Source organism: Argiope bruennichi, chromosome 9, assembly GCF_947563725.1.
Source record: "Argiope bruennichi chromosome 9, qqArgBrue1.1, whole genome shotgun sequence".
Taxonomy (NCBI): domain Eukaryota; kingdom Metazoa; phylum Arthropoda; class Arachnida; order Araneae; family Araneidae; genus Argiope; species Argiope bruennichi.
The window spans coordinates 44,489,937-44,503,470 of NC_079159.1; positions in this window are offsets into that span (position 1 = coordinate 44,489,937).

Genomic DNA, 13,534 nt, shown 5'->3' on the forward strand with positions numbered 1-13,534 from the left:
ACTATATTTCTAGAAGCATATTGGTTAAAGCTATTTGGTTTAAACATTTTTCTTTTATTCTATACATTAGAGAAGAACAATATTCTAGTTTTTTTCAAAATAGCAACGTTCGCCATAATAAAAGGCACAATGTTGAATCGAAATGTTTTTTTTTCTTATTCAATGTAAACTCATTCGTGTATGTGATATACTATGTATACATATATTTACAAGATACATGATATACTATGTATACATATATTTACAAGATACATGATATACTATGTATACATATATTTACAAGATACATGATATACTATGTATACATATATTTACAAGATACATGATATATTATGTATAGCATATATCTTGTAAATGTCTGATTCATAGAGATATACTACTCATTCGTATTACTACTAATACTTCAATTGAAGGAATATTATGTAAAAATATTTTATATCTTAAAATTGAAAATTTGTTATGCTTCCATTGCAATGTACAAGGTGCCCATTTTAATCATTGCTACATGATTTTTTCCCAAATAGTTAAAGATGAACACATGTATGTGTTAAATTAGTTGTAGGAATATCTTTAAGTGTTAAAGGTTTTTTTTTTCTGTCAATAAATGCATTTCTAAGAAAATCATAACATTTTTTTATTTTGATCTCCAGTCTTACTATCCATATCGAACAAAATATGCACAGCAGATCTGCAGTTGTGTCCCTTCCCTCTCCAAATAAAAGAGGTAAAATTCCTTCCATTTTAGAGATGAATAGAGTTATGAAAACATGAATATCTTCATTTTACACCAATAATGGCTTCTTTAAAAGAATTGAGACGATTGATAGGATGTTTTTGTTTGTGACAGTCGTAGAAATTCATTGAAATTATGAAAATATGGTTATTCAAACATTATATATCGTTAATTGAGGTTCAGATGAGTGAAGCTTGTTTTGCCTAAAATATTAATGTACCAAAATACTACATCAGATATGACATATGAAATTAATGACTATATAAAAACATTAATTGTTCTTCAGATTGATATTTATTGGCTGAAACAACACAAAATATTTTTATTTAAAACTTTTTTTGCGATATGTCTATCTCCTATAATTTAGAAAATAAATATTTGGTCATCATTAGAGTAAAAACCTTGCATATTTCAAAAATATAGAAGAAATAATGGGTGTCCATTTGGGTGGAATGAAAATATCAATTTGTAATAGTGCGTAATTTGCCTTTGGGTATAGATAAGATAAATTAAAAATATGAAAAATATTGGAATCCATTTTGAGGTTCCAAAAGGACGTTAAGGTTTCATAAAATTAAAATTTTTGCTACGTGTTGAATTTGTTTTCAAGAAAAAATCAACTTTTGGTTTTCAATTTGTAATTGCGCCAAAAATTTGCCTTTTGGTAAATAAGATAATAATAGATAAGATATATAGATATTGGTAATAAATAAGATAAATTTAAAAATATGAAAAATATTGGAGCATATCTGGAAGTGCCGCAAGGATGTAAGTTTCTTAAAAACACAGATTTTAGAATTTTTCCAAAGAGTTTCAAATAAAAAGTTTAAAGTATGCATTATAATATGAATAGACATATAAACACAGTTTCGCTATTGCCTTGGCGCTATTGCCAGAGCGAATGTTATTGAGGGGAGGCAGTGATTTTTCTACGTGTGGTGACAAGCTCAGAGCCGGTGTCAGGTCAGCTGCTTTGCCGAGTTCTTTTGAGTTGGCATCTTTCCTCCGTCTATTGTGTAACTGATTAAGTGAATATGTGAAATATGTGACACTTTAAGAGAGTCTGGAAGCATGTCTTAACAAGGGGGGGGGGAGGTTACGTCATTTTGCAAGCTATGACATCAAGTCGATGTAAGCCTTTGCCTCGAAGTTTATCTCTGGAACATTAAATCTCTCGACTCCGCCTCTACTTTCTGTTCTTGCTTTTAAAACGCATAGTAAACCAAGTTCTCGTTGAATTTTACTTTTATCACTTATCATGGACAAAAGGAGTTTTTCTGGATCTGCTAAATATCCATTTGTTTAAATAATCGGGTCTATAACGTTCTTGAGATCGTCATAGAGTTATCTTGAATATGCGGCAAGGTTATACAGATGTTTGGCGCAAGAAGTAGAAAGAGCTGTGTAATTGGAGACTAAATCGTTACAAAATGTGCATGGTTTAATCGCAAGAGAAGGATGATAAGAGAAAGAAAAATTGATCCACGTGTAAGCATGCCAAAAGTTAATATAAAAATAGGCAGATAAATGTGGCAATGAAGTAGAAACAAAGATTTTGCATTTTTTACGTTTATAATCATTAAGCATACATAATTTACAAACACAAAATTTAACATTAAAAATATTTTATTATTATTGTATTTTGTAGTTAATAATTTTTTTTAATTGTAATGCTTATATATGTATTTAAAACCATCCTTTGTAACATTATACATACGAAAAATTCATAAATATTTTCTCAAAATTTATATTTTTCAATTTTTTTAACAAAATTTAAGCCCTTTGCGGTATCTCAAGATGTTGTTGTATTGCAACCAAATTTTTTAAAATTATTTTTTAAACTCCAAGACAACATTTCTCCTCTATTATCAAACTAAAATGTGAAAAAAAATAAGGCCATTTATGTTTCACCCTAGTGTCCATAATTAAAGTTCACATTTTGCGAGAAGTCTATATCAAGTAATACGCAGTAAAATGTTTTCACATTTTAGTTTGTAAGAGCATGATGAAATAACGAGGAAATTTATTAAGAAAAAAATTCAAAAACCAGCACATAATGGAATATTATCGCTTTATAGAGAAGATAACACGAGTTTAAAAAATACAATAATTTCCTTTTACAGAAAATTCTTGCTGTAATGTCCACCACTGTCGTCAAACATTTAAAAGCATATACTCTCATATTCAACTGACGAAAGCAATCTACGGCGAAGGATGATACGCGGATGGCATACTATGCTATATTTTAGTTTACAAGCAGAGGAAATGTAATCATGTTAGACCAAGTCACTTAGGCATCCTCACAACCAAAATTAGCAAGGATTCAAGTCTGGTGATCTGGAAAGCCTATCTATTGGGAAGGGATGAGTAATGATATGGGATGTAACGAAAATGACGGTGGAGTACTTCACACAGCGAGCGATCCTTCATAAACACAGCTGCTGAAATATATAACCTACTTTAAAGTGCCGGAAAAACGGATTGTTACAATAACGATTGACCAATGACAGAGAATGTGGCAGCACAATGGCGTTGAACTTTTGAAAAAAATGGATTCAGAATGATTGAAGTATCAAAGCTACACCAAACCGTTACGCGCGAAGAGTAACTTGTTTGCAGATATTCACAAAGGTCTGCTATTGCCCAAATGCAACAATTGTGTTTACCCGCATCATTTAAATGGAATAGGGCCTTCCTCATCCACAAAATGTTCCATAAGTATTCATTTTTGAGCTCAAATTGCACGGGAATCTGCAACGTAAAATTTTGTCAGTTATTAAGATCAGCTGGCAAGAGTTGCTGCGCAAGTGATTGTTCATAAGGATAGAAACTTATCAGTTTCCGAAGAATCTAATGAACAGTAGAACAAAGTTGGTCAATATTCTTTAGAATACGCCAAACACTAACACTGGATTTTCCACGAAACTGGATTCTCTTTCTTCATCCACTTGCGTCGATACATCGTCCACTACCTGTGCTGCAACACACTATCGTCCTATTCCTGACTGACCGGCTAACAAACCAATTGCTTCAAATTACTTATTCATTAATTTAATCCTTGAATAATGACTGGACATTTTCACAACTTGTTCAAAGACCGAAATTTCCGTAAAGCTTCAGTAGCAGAGTCGCCATTTTTGATAAACAAGTTTCGCAAGCATGTTCCCACATAGTGGAAATAATCTTCCTCGACATGGAAACAGGTATGATTGAGATTTTTATATCGCTTGTCCCGCTACTCGAATATATGCAATTTACATATGCAAGGAAGACTATCGCACATTGCCATCTAGTACTAGTTTTCAGAATTCTTCCTAGATAAAACTCAATCATTGTCATTAACCAATTTTCATGAAATTCTGCTGCAATGTATTCGATAAGTTGTTCCGCGAATGTAAAATTTAACTATGGGAACCTTTGCAATTTAGATGTTGGATGTACTGGAAATTTTTTCCAGATATGAACTGAAATAATAAACAAAGATAAATAAATGAAATTTAAAAAAACGACATTTTAAAACGCAAAAAAAAAAAAAAAAAAAAAAAAAAAAACGTTCCAACAAAATCAAACATAGTTATTAGAAGAAAAAGACTTCAACTAAATGCATCTTTTAATCTCCTTTTTGTTTGTTCGGATGTTTGTTTTGTTTATAACAAAATGACCCTAGGTAAACATTTTATACTGATATACTGACACATGAGTATGCATTTTATACTGATACTCTCAAGATATTCTAAATTTGTCTCAGGAAAATATGATTTTTTCATTTATAAACATTTGTAGCCTTCGATGTTCCAACAAACTAAAACTGTAAATTTATAACTAAAAAAATAGATTTATTTATAAAGGCTTGAAGCTTTTGGTTTCAGTTGCTGCATTCATTGATTATTGAATATGTACTAGACTGCATGAATTGTAAAGCAACTAAGTTATAAATAATGAATAGTTTTTAAAGCTAAGTTTCCTTCATGTGAAGATATTGCTTAATGAATTTAATTTAATCCAACTCCTTAAAGGAAATTTCTGTCAGCTAAATTCAGAATGATATAAAATTGTATAATTGCTTTTGAAGGTTTATATATTAATTATATCATTAAAATTCTTTTTCCCAAGTTGAATCAATCACTCATTACAAATTTCTTTTTTTATTCTGATTAAAAATACGCATCAAAGGAAATTTATTCTCTTTTAACAAGATTATTTTATATTCCAAATGATTATTTCTTTGAATTCTTATAGATGATTTGAAATAAAAAAATGATCTTGAAATATTAAAATTTGCTAAAATATAATATTAAACAGTTTTTTATAGCCAAAAATAGCATTTAGGCGTTGATTCTCCATTTCGATTTAATAAATGATAAAATATGGAATGATTATATCAATATTATTTCGACATTAAGGAAATTTTTAATCACTTTTTTCCATTAATAACAAGTGCTCAAAACTACATAAATGCAAATATATATAAATATTTAACAAATATAAAAATAAGATACATTTTATTAATACGTCTATAAACATTATAAAAAGCAACTAAAATTCATCAGATAAACGCAACTTCTATGTATAACTCCTTTCTAAATTATAAACAAATGATTAATATATTATTGAAATTTTAAATAATGATGTAGCCGATTGCTTATAATTAAATGTTTGCAAAGAGCATCTAGATTATAGTAAGTCCAACCTTCTAAAAACATATTAGACTGATAGATAAGACTACCAAACATTATTTGCACGATCCTTTATAAATATGTAAAATTGTTTAATCACAATTTTAGTAACAAAAATGATGTCAGCGTCTTCCAAATTAATAATAAAATTTGCACTCATACAGAAAGTGTAGAGCTGTTAATCCTAGTAAATGTGTTTTAATCTTTCTGTTAGAAATGTGGTATGTGTACTGTCTTTTAAAACAAAAAAAATGTTTTTGTGTGAAAAAGAAATTTATTTGTATGAAATGCGCTGAAAAACATAAATATTTTCATTTTTAAAGAATTCTTCTGTGTTAAACTATTAAATCAATTTATCTTATTAATAGAAAAAAAGATTAGTTTTATTACTGCATTAATTATTTTGAACAATTTCTTTTTCGGTTTACCTGGAAGATAAGCTTAAAAGGGTTTACTGTGCTATAAATAATGTTTTTTTTTTTTTTTTTTTTTTTTTATGTTGAAAGAATGTTTATGTAAATGTTTTTAACGAATGTAAAGCTAAACGTTTATGTAAAATTTTTTATTAAAGTAATAAATTTTTTCTATGTTATTTTATCAATCAAAATTGATAATTATCAGCCCATTATTTTAATTAGTCTAAAAATAACATTAATGTATGATTCGATTATTCATATTTAGAATTTATGATTTAATGAGAAATTATACATGTTATTCTTGCGTGCCAAATATTAATTTAATAAGTATGTATAAAATTAACACACATATTTTTATTATTGAAGGGAATGGAGATCTTTTGTATATTTATTTTGATTAAATAATATATGTAGTTATTTCAGAATTAATTCATTACATTATCATAGATAATGAAGTAATGGAATAATTCCGGCTAGTTTTGAATACAAAATATTCCACGTAAAGCTAAATTAACACTTTTCAATTATTTTTATTTGTCTCATTACGAAGATGTTTTTGTTTATATAATAATTTTGTTCTACTAATTAAGTTTCAATAATTTCATTTTATCGCCAAGTATATTATTTGTAACGATTGTGATAGCAACGTTTTTTTTCAGTAGTTATATAAAATTACGTTTATTATTATCATAGTTATTTAAAATGTGATTCACAAATTTGTAAATATTTTTCACAAATATAAAATAAGGAAGAATTTTATGCCGATCTGTGAATTCAAGTTAACCTGTGGATTGACCAATAATCCTTCTGTAACTCGTTTTTTCACATTTTCACCTCTTGCCTATTTTTTAATTTTATAATATGTAAGTTTCCAAATATTAAATATAACTATATGTTAGTGTACATATTTACAAATATTTTTGATAGTTCTTTAATTTTCTGTATCAGCATCAAGCAATGCATTTTGTGATATTTTGATTTCTATTTCATATTCACACATATTGTAGCAATATTATTAATTGCAAAAGTATTTCTAAAATATTGCAAGAAATTAATAATAAAAATTGCCCGTAGTATAATTAAAATAAATCGGAAGTTGTCTTAAGTTTGACGGTAGATGCGTTCATATAGATTGAGATATGTTATTAATAAAGTTTTATAGTGGATTTGTTACTGATCATAATACGGATTTATTATTGAAATAATATTGCATTACGCATTGAAAACAAGCTTGCTTTTCCAACAAAAATAATATTAAATTTTATTCTTATTTATTATATATCAATTAAATGACATAAATATATCCTAAAATAGATACTTGTAGATGAAAATTGATTCAAAGATATATAATTTCAATTATGCAAGTTCATATTACATAAGTTCATTTACGCAATAGTTGTATTGATGATAAAACAGGCAAAAGTATTATGTATTAATAGATAATATTTAATACATTTTTTTATTGTTACTTCTTTGCACTGAAATATTTTTTTATTAAATTTTAGATTCCACCTTTTATTTAAACGTAATGGCAGTTTTCCACTAAGCAATGCATTTTGCTGGATTTTATGATTTTATTGTCGGTTCTTTTGATGTTGTGATGATCTTATCGGAGCATTAGAATTTAATAGGGTTGGGAGTGAGGATTCGGAAAGTTGAAAGGTAAATTGTTGTCATCTATACTTGGCTCAAAATTACGGAATATTGAAAGAAAGTTGCTAGAAAGATGTTGTCTCAAAACAGAAATAAATGGTATTTAAAGTCGCTATTTTAGGTATTCATTTATTATTGAAAAAAAATTCAAATTATTTTAACAATTAGCTGAATAGAGCTTGTGGAAAGAATTAGATGTTGCTGATTTTACATATTTTCAATATATCATATCTCTACTAATATTAAAGTAAAATACATACACCTGTATAAATCTACCTGTTTATCAGTGCTCAATCGAGTATGTCATTAAATTTAAAGGTAAAAAATTTGAAACTGATTTCTATTAAAACTTGTAAATTTTGAGCGATTTCTTGACATTTTAATTAAAATGTTCGCAAATTAAAAATAATTGAGATTTTTCTATTAATGGTAAGTTCAGAAAATATTGCAATTTTAATGATATCGATTAAAGTGTCATGCAATGTATCAAAGAATATTGATAATGTTTTAATTATAATTTTGTTATGTTAATTTCCATAATACTTTCATTTTTGTAGTGAAATTTAATCTTTTGCTATGGTTTAATTAATATATAATTTTTTCGACAGAGTTTCTTTAATTTAGGAAACTATAAATAAATATATTTTTATTACCCGCATAGTTTATATGCTGAATAAAATATTCCGATATTGTATAAAACTCAGCAAGAAATAGCATGTAATTAGAAAATAAATTACTTTGCTACATTTCTTTACGTCATAAAATTCATTTACATTTGGGAATTTACATATACAATAAAAATATAAATAGATATATTTAGAGGAATTACAATTGTAATGCATTTTTTCGAAAGAGTTTCTTCAATTTTGAGAATGAACGTATAAATATTTTTACTACTCGCATAATTTACGTGCAGAATAAGATGTTCCAGAGTCAGAAAGAAACAGTATGTAATTTGAAAATATATTACCTTAACAGTTACTTTTCTTTATGTCATGGAATTTTATTTTATATTAGGAAATTCATATAAACAATAAAAATGAAAAGGGTAGATTTTAAAATATTGCAATTTTGATGCTTAAAATATTTTGCTGATGGGGTAATTTGAGTTTCATAATTATTCACAACATATATAATTTGAATCAGAAAACCCCAATAGAGGTACCAGCTCATCGGCAAAGGAAACTGGTTTTCGATAACAGAAATATACTTTTGCTTAAAGAATCATTATCTGCTATTTGACTTTTTCAAGTTTCAGCAAAAATAATGATTATAAATATCCTCTTAAAATCTTTAGAAACAGTAGGGACTTCTTTTGTTATTAATATTGATTAATTTAAATATATATTTTTATTTTTCTCTTTCGCAGTTTATTAAATTGTTTTTTGTTTTGTTTCATGCCGCTTTTAAAAAGAATTGAATTGAAAACGAAAATTAAAGAGAAATATATTATGAAATCATGGAGTTTGATGAATTACTTGTACTAGTTTGTTCATTTGTTTCTTTTGTCTTCTAAAGTCCTTATACTCATAAAAGAAATACAATAATCCTTAAATTTTGACGATAAAAAATTAGAAATTTTGCTTCTGGGAATTTTTAAGTTAAAAAAAAATATTAATTTCATTTTTTCTTTTTAATGCATTTTTTCCCTTTTGTATATCTTTGAGATTTCAAAATCAAAACTCTTACATTGATTTTTTGATAAAAAATATGTATGCATCAATGGAATAATTTGAATTAATCTGCTGAAATTAATTTCATGGCTATACTTTTTAATAAGTATTGAAAGAAATATTTTTAAAAAAATCTAATTCTTCAAATAAAATTTCTGAATCCGAGAAAGACTTTTTTTTAAAAATCTGTTCATAATTTTATTAAATCAAGCGAAGATTTTATAACTCATGCTTTATATGTATATACATACGATTTTTAATATATTTATTTTTGTAATAGATTTTTATTAGAATGCTTTTCCATTTTTGGCTTTATATTTTTAAATACTTTTATCGTTATTCTCCGTTTCTAAGTTACATAATGACGCAAATTCATATTGATTATATTTACAAATCAACGAATCTATAAATACATAAAGAACAAATAATAAGGTACATTCATATATTTTATCTTCAAAATTATCATGATACACAAAATCAAGATTAGAACTTATAACTGTAATTTCATAAACATTCATTCATTTTTCAATATTTCGCTTAGTGACTGTTCTGTTTTATTGACTTCTATACCGTAATTTAAATACTGAGAAGGAAATTATATGAAACTCCTGGAAAAAAAAAGACTTCATTTTAAATAGTTTTGTAATTAAAAATGTTATATTTTAATTGAATTTTCCTAAATTTGATTACATTTGTGTGTGTATAAGAGATTCTAATTGAATTTAAGCTTGTCTGCACTTATAATATTTCTTTGTTATTCCATAAGTTCTTCATTTGATAAACTTGTTAATATTTCTTTCCGAATATTATTTATATTAAATAGATTACTAACAGTCGCAAAGAATAATTATCTTAATTTTAATTATTAATTTATCAAACTTATTTAATTTAGCAAAATAATACAACAACTTAAAATATTTTCTATTTAAATTCCTCTAATCCCTTTTTCAACAATTTTAACATTAAATTTAGAGCTTAACTTCTATCCTTCTTGCTTAGATTTCGTTGCATTAAGATGGAATAACTATTTTTGTGTTTATCTGTATAATTTTATCTCAAGAGCCTTTAATTCATGAAAATGTAAATATAATATATGTAATGTAAAATTGAAAACGTAAAAAAAAAAAAAAAAAAAAAAAAAAGAATATGAATAAAAATGCATTTTTTCTTTAACATAGAGAATGCGGCAAAATAGTTTTTTTCTTTACAACATACATATGCTTTGTCTACTTTTGTTTCCATCAACTAAATGAATTTTATTATGTTTTAGCTTATAGTTCATTATCATTAGGGAAAATAGATAAGATTATTCAGTTCAAAAAAAGGTTTAAAGAGAATTTAAATTGCAAATTACTTTTTTTATCTCTCAATAACCTAAAATCAAAAGTATTGTAAAAATTCTATATTTGATATTAGTTAACATTGGAGGTTGAATCGTATTCAACTCATTTCATCCCATAGTGAGTATATATATGCATATATTTTGATATGGAAATTACATCAAATTTGCAATACATGCAAATTAGTATAAGATATCACCCTTGATGTACTCAGAAAGTTACTGTTAGATATATTTTTTTTCACATTAGAACCCATGGTTATAGAAAGGTTTTAATCATGTACAGGGGGATATGGTTTGATGGTTCTTATGGTTTGATTAGGGCCGTAAGGAGAATTGAAAGAAGAGCTTTATTCTTTCGTCCTCGTATCGCATATGTTTCATTGGGGAAATGCATTATTTTCAAATTATTATCCTAAGTAGTGTAAAAAGTTACAGACCATTCGATCTTAAGCCGGAAGAGTAATTATAACATACCAATCATCACTCTCAGGAAAATCCTATATATGCTGTCGAAATTCGTCATCACACAAGGTAGTTGATAAATGGTTTTGCTGAACTTCAGTAAAAGTCAAGTTAGTCCGACATTTTGTTAGTATATATTGATAGAGAAACAATATTTGGAGCTTTTTTAGGGTGTAATATGTATTTTGTAAAATAAAAAAAAATCCGCTGATGTTTTATTTTAGGAATGTATGGCATTAGGATATAACAGTAACTGTGGGAATCATTATAATAAATATTTACACTAAAGGCAGACATAATTTTACACTAAAGGCAGATTGTTTCCACTGTGGTCTAATCGTCTAACGCCATTAAAATGTCTCCTTTATTAATATACCAAGCAGCGTTTGTACGCGATCACTATGCCAATTGTAACAAGTTGATGACAGCATCAGCTTGTTACCCACATTGCCTTACAGTGAAAATTCAGATATGTTTTGGGATTATGAGTCGATTTGTGTATTTTGCTATAAAGACTCATCATTTTATTGGTTACAAATATCTCTTTAGGATTAATACAGAGAGATATAGTGGATATAAGCATATCTTCGCATTTAATTTAATGTATATTTTAGTCCCCTATGAATGTAATATTTTAATTTATATAATTTAGAAAATTATTTTTTTTTCTTTTCAATAAAATATAATATCGATATTTAAAATGTAATTATAAGTTTCTTTCGGATTGTATTCTATTAAAAACACAGTCACCTAATATTTTCAGTTAAGAAGCCCATTATCTTATTATTTTGATTGTTTAAGAAAAAATAACCAAGCTCATTATGACAAACTTGAAAAAAAAAATTAATTGATTCGTCTTATTAAATAAGTAACATATTTAATAAACAAAGATAATTCATATTTCTGATATTTTTATAATTTATTATCAATTTAAATATGTTTTTTATGTTTATAATTTATAAAAAAAGTCTTTATAAATTAAAAATACTTCAACAAATTTATAACTTACAATTATTTATCTATACAAAATCACTTATCATGAATAAAAAATTCCATCCTCTTTGAACTCATGAAATTTATTTTCTTGCTTTAAATTTCAATAAGAATTTATCACACAATTTGCATCATTGAACATAATTTATAATTACTTTCAACCTGAAGCAATGAACACATATTTTTAGAGAATAAATATATTTCATATTGATAAAAATTTTTTTTCTTTTTGCTGTTGTACAAAACACCAGTATGCTCTCTTTCAGAATATCCCCTGATCAATACTGAAATAAACGTAGGCGATTGCTGGAAACTATAAGCTCTCTAATCACTCTTGTCCCGCATTCCTATGCGAATACTGAGAATGTTTCTTTACCAATTTAAGACACGGATAAGCGAAAAGCTAACCATTATTGGGCATTCTTCGGTACCCAGAAGAATGCAAGTTTCCTGCTCTCAGATTGCAAACACTATTGGTTATTAAGCTGCGATATCTTTTTCCTTTAATTTGGGGGCTTCTGCTCGAACTTTGTACAAATGGAACTGATTTAAACTTTCCCAAATTAAATTATTAGGCTTATTCATAGCATTAAATGAAGTAGGAATGACTATTATCTTTTTTAATAAAAAAATCTGGAATGTTCGATTCATAAACTTATAGCCTTTTGAAAGATAGGGTTTTTTTTCATGTTATCTTGAAATGTGATTTAAATATACAGTACACTCCTGAGTATTCAGTTCGCGACTATACGGCTTCCGATAAAGTTTTTTGTCATAATTAAATGAGAAAAGTAAAGCGTTGAATTTGCAACATTGCCAAAGCCTTGGAAATGTTGCCAATGTATTTTAGCTAAATGTTCAGGCTAAAATACAGAAAGCAGTCATTTTCTTTCAAAGCTAAAAACTGTAAGTTTTGACTCTTTTCTTACGGTAACCTTTTCATATCTGTGTAATCATTTCTCAATGAAAAATAAAAAGTGTGTGTCAATTTTCTTAAGAACAAGACCTACAATTTAAGTTAATGTTTTGTTTATGTTTCCTGCATTTAAGTTAGGGATTGCAGAAGTTGTGTTAAAACAATTTATTGTTTGTCACAGAAATTCTTGAAATGTGCAGTTCAGTATATGAACATATATAAATACCCATACAGAGCCTTTTATTTTAACTCGACACGTTACCGGCAACTGCCTCTATGATTCAACGGATCGCGGACGCCTTCACATTCTAAGTGGCTTGAGATAAATGGAGGGCTTAGGACTCAATAAGAAGTGCAATAATATGCATTATAACAGTGCATTTTGGTTTTAAAAACTTTTCTTCTGGTATTGGTGGGAAAATAAAGGAGTTCATAGAACTACGGCCTATACGGATGCATTCCTTTTATCAGGCCTACCCATCAGCCACATTAGGCCGGATAATCGGAAGTGTGCAGTACTGTTTTACAATATTTCTTAATATTGTAATCAGATAATGGCATTAGGAATGTAAAGGTATGTCGGCGTAGAATTATAAAAAAAGACGAGTATATCTGTAATTTAATAACAGAAGTTTGATGCTTCTTTTTAATATTTATTTTAAATAATATT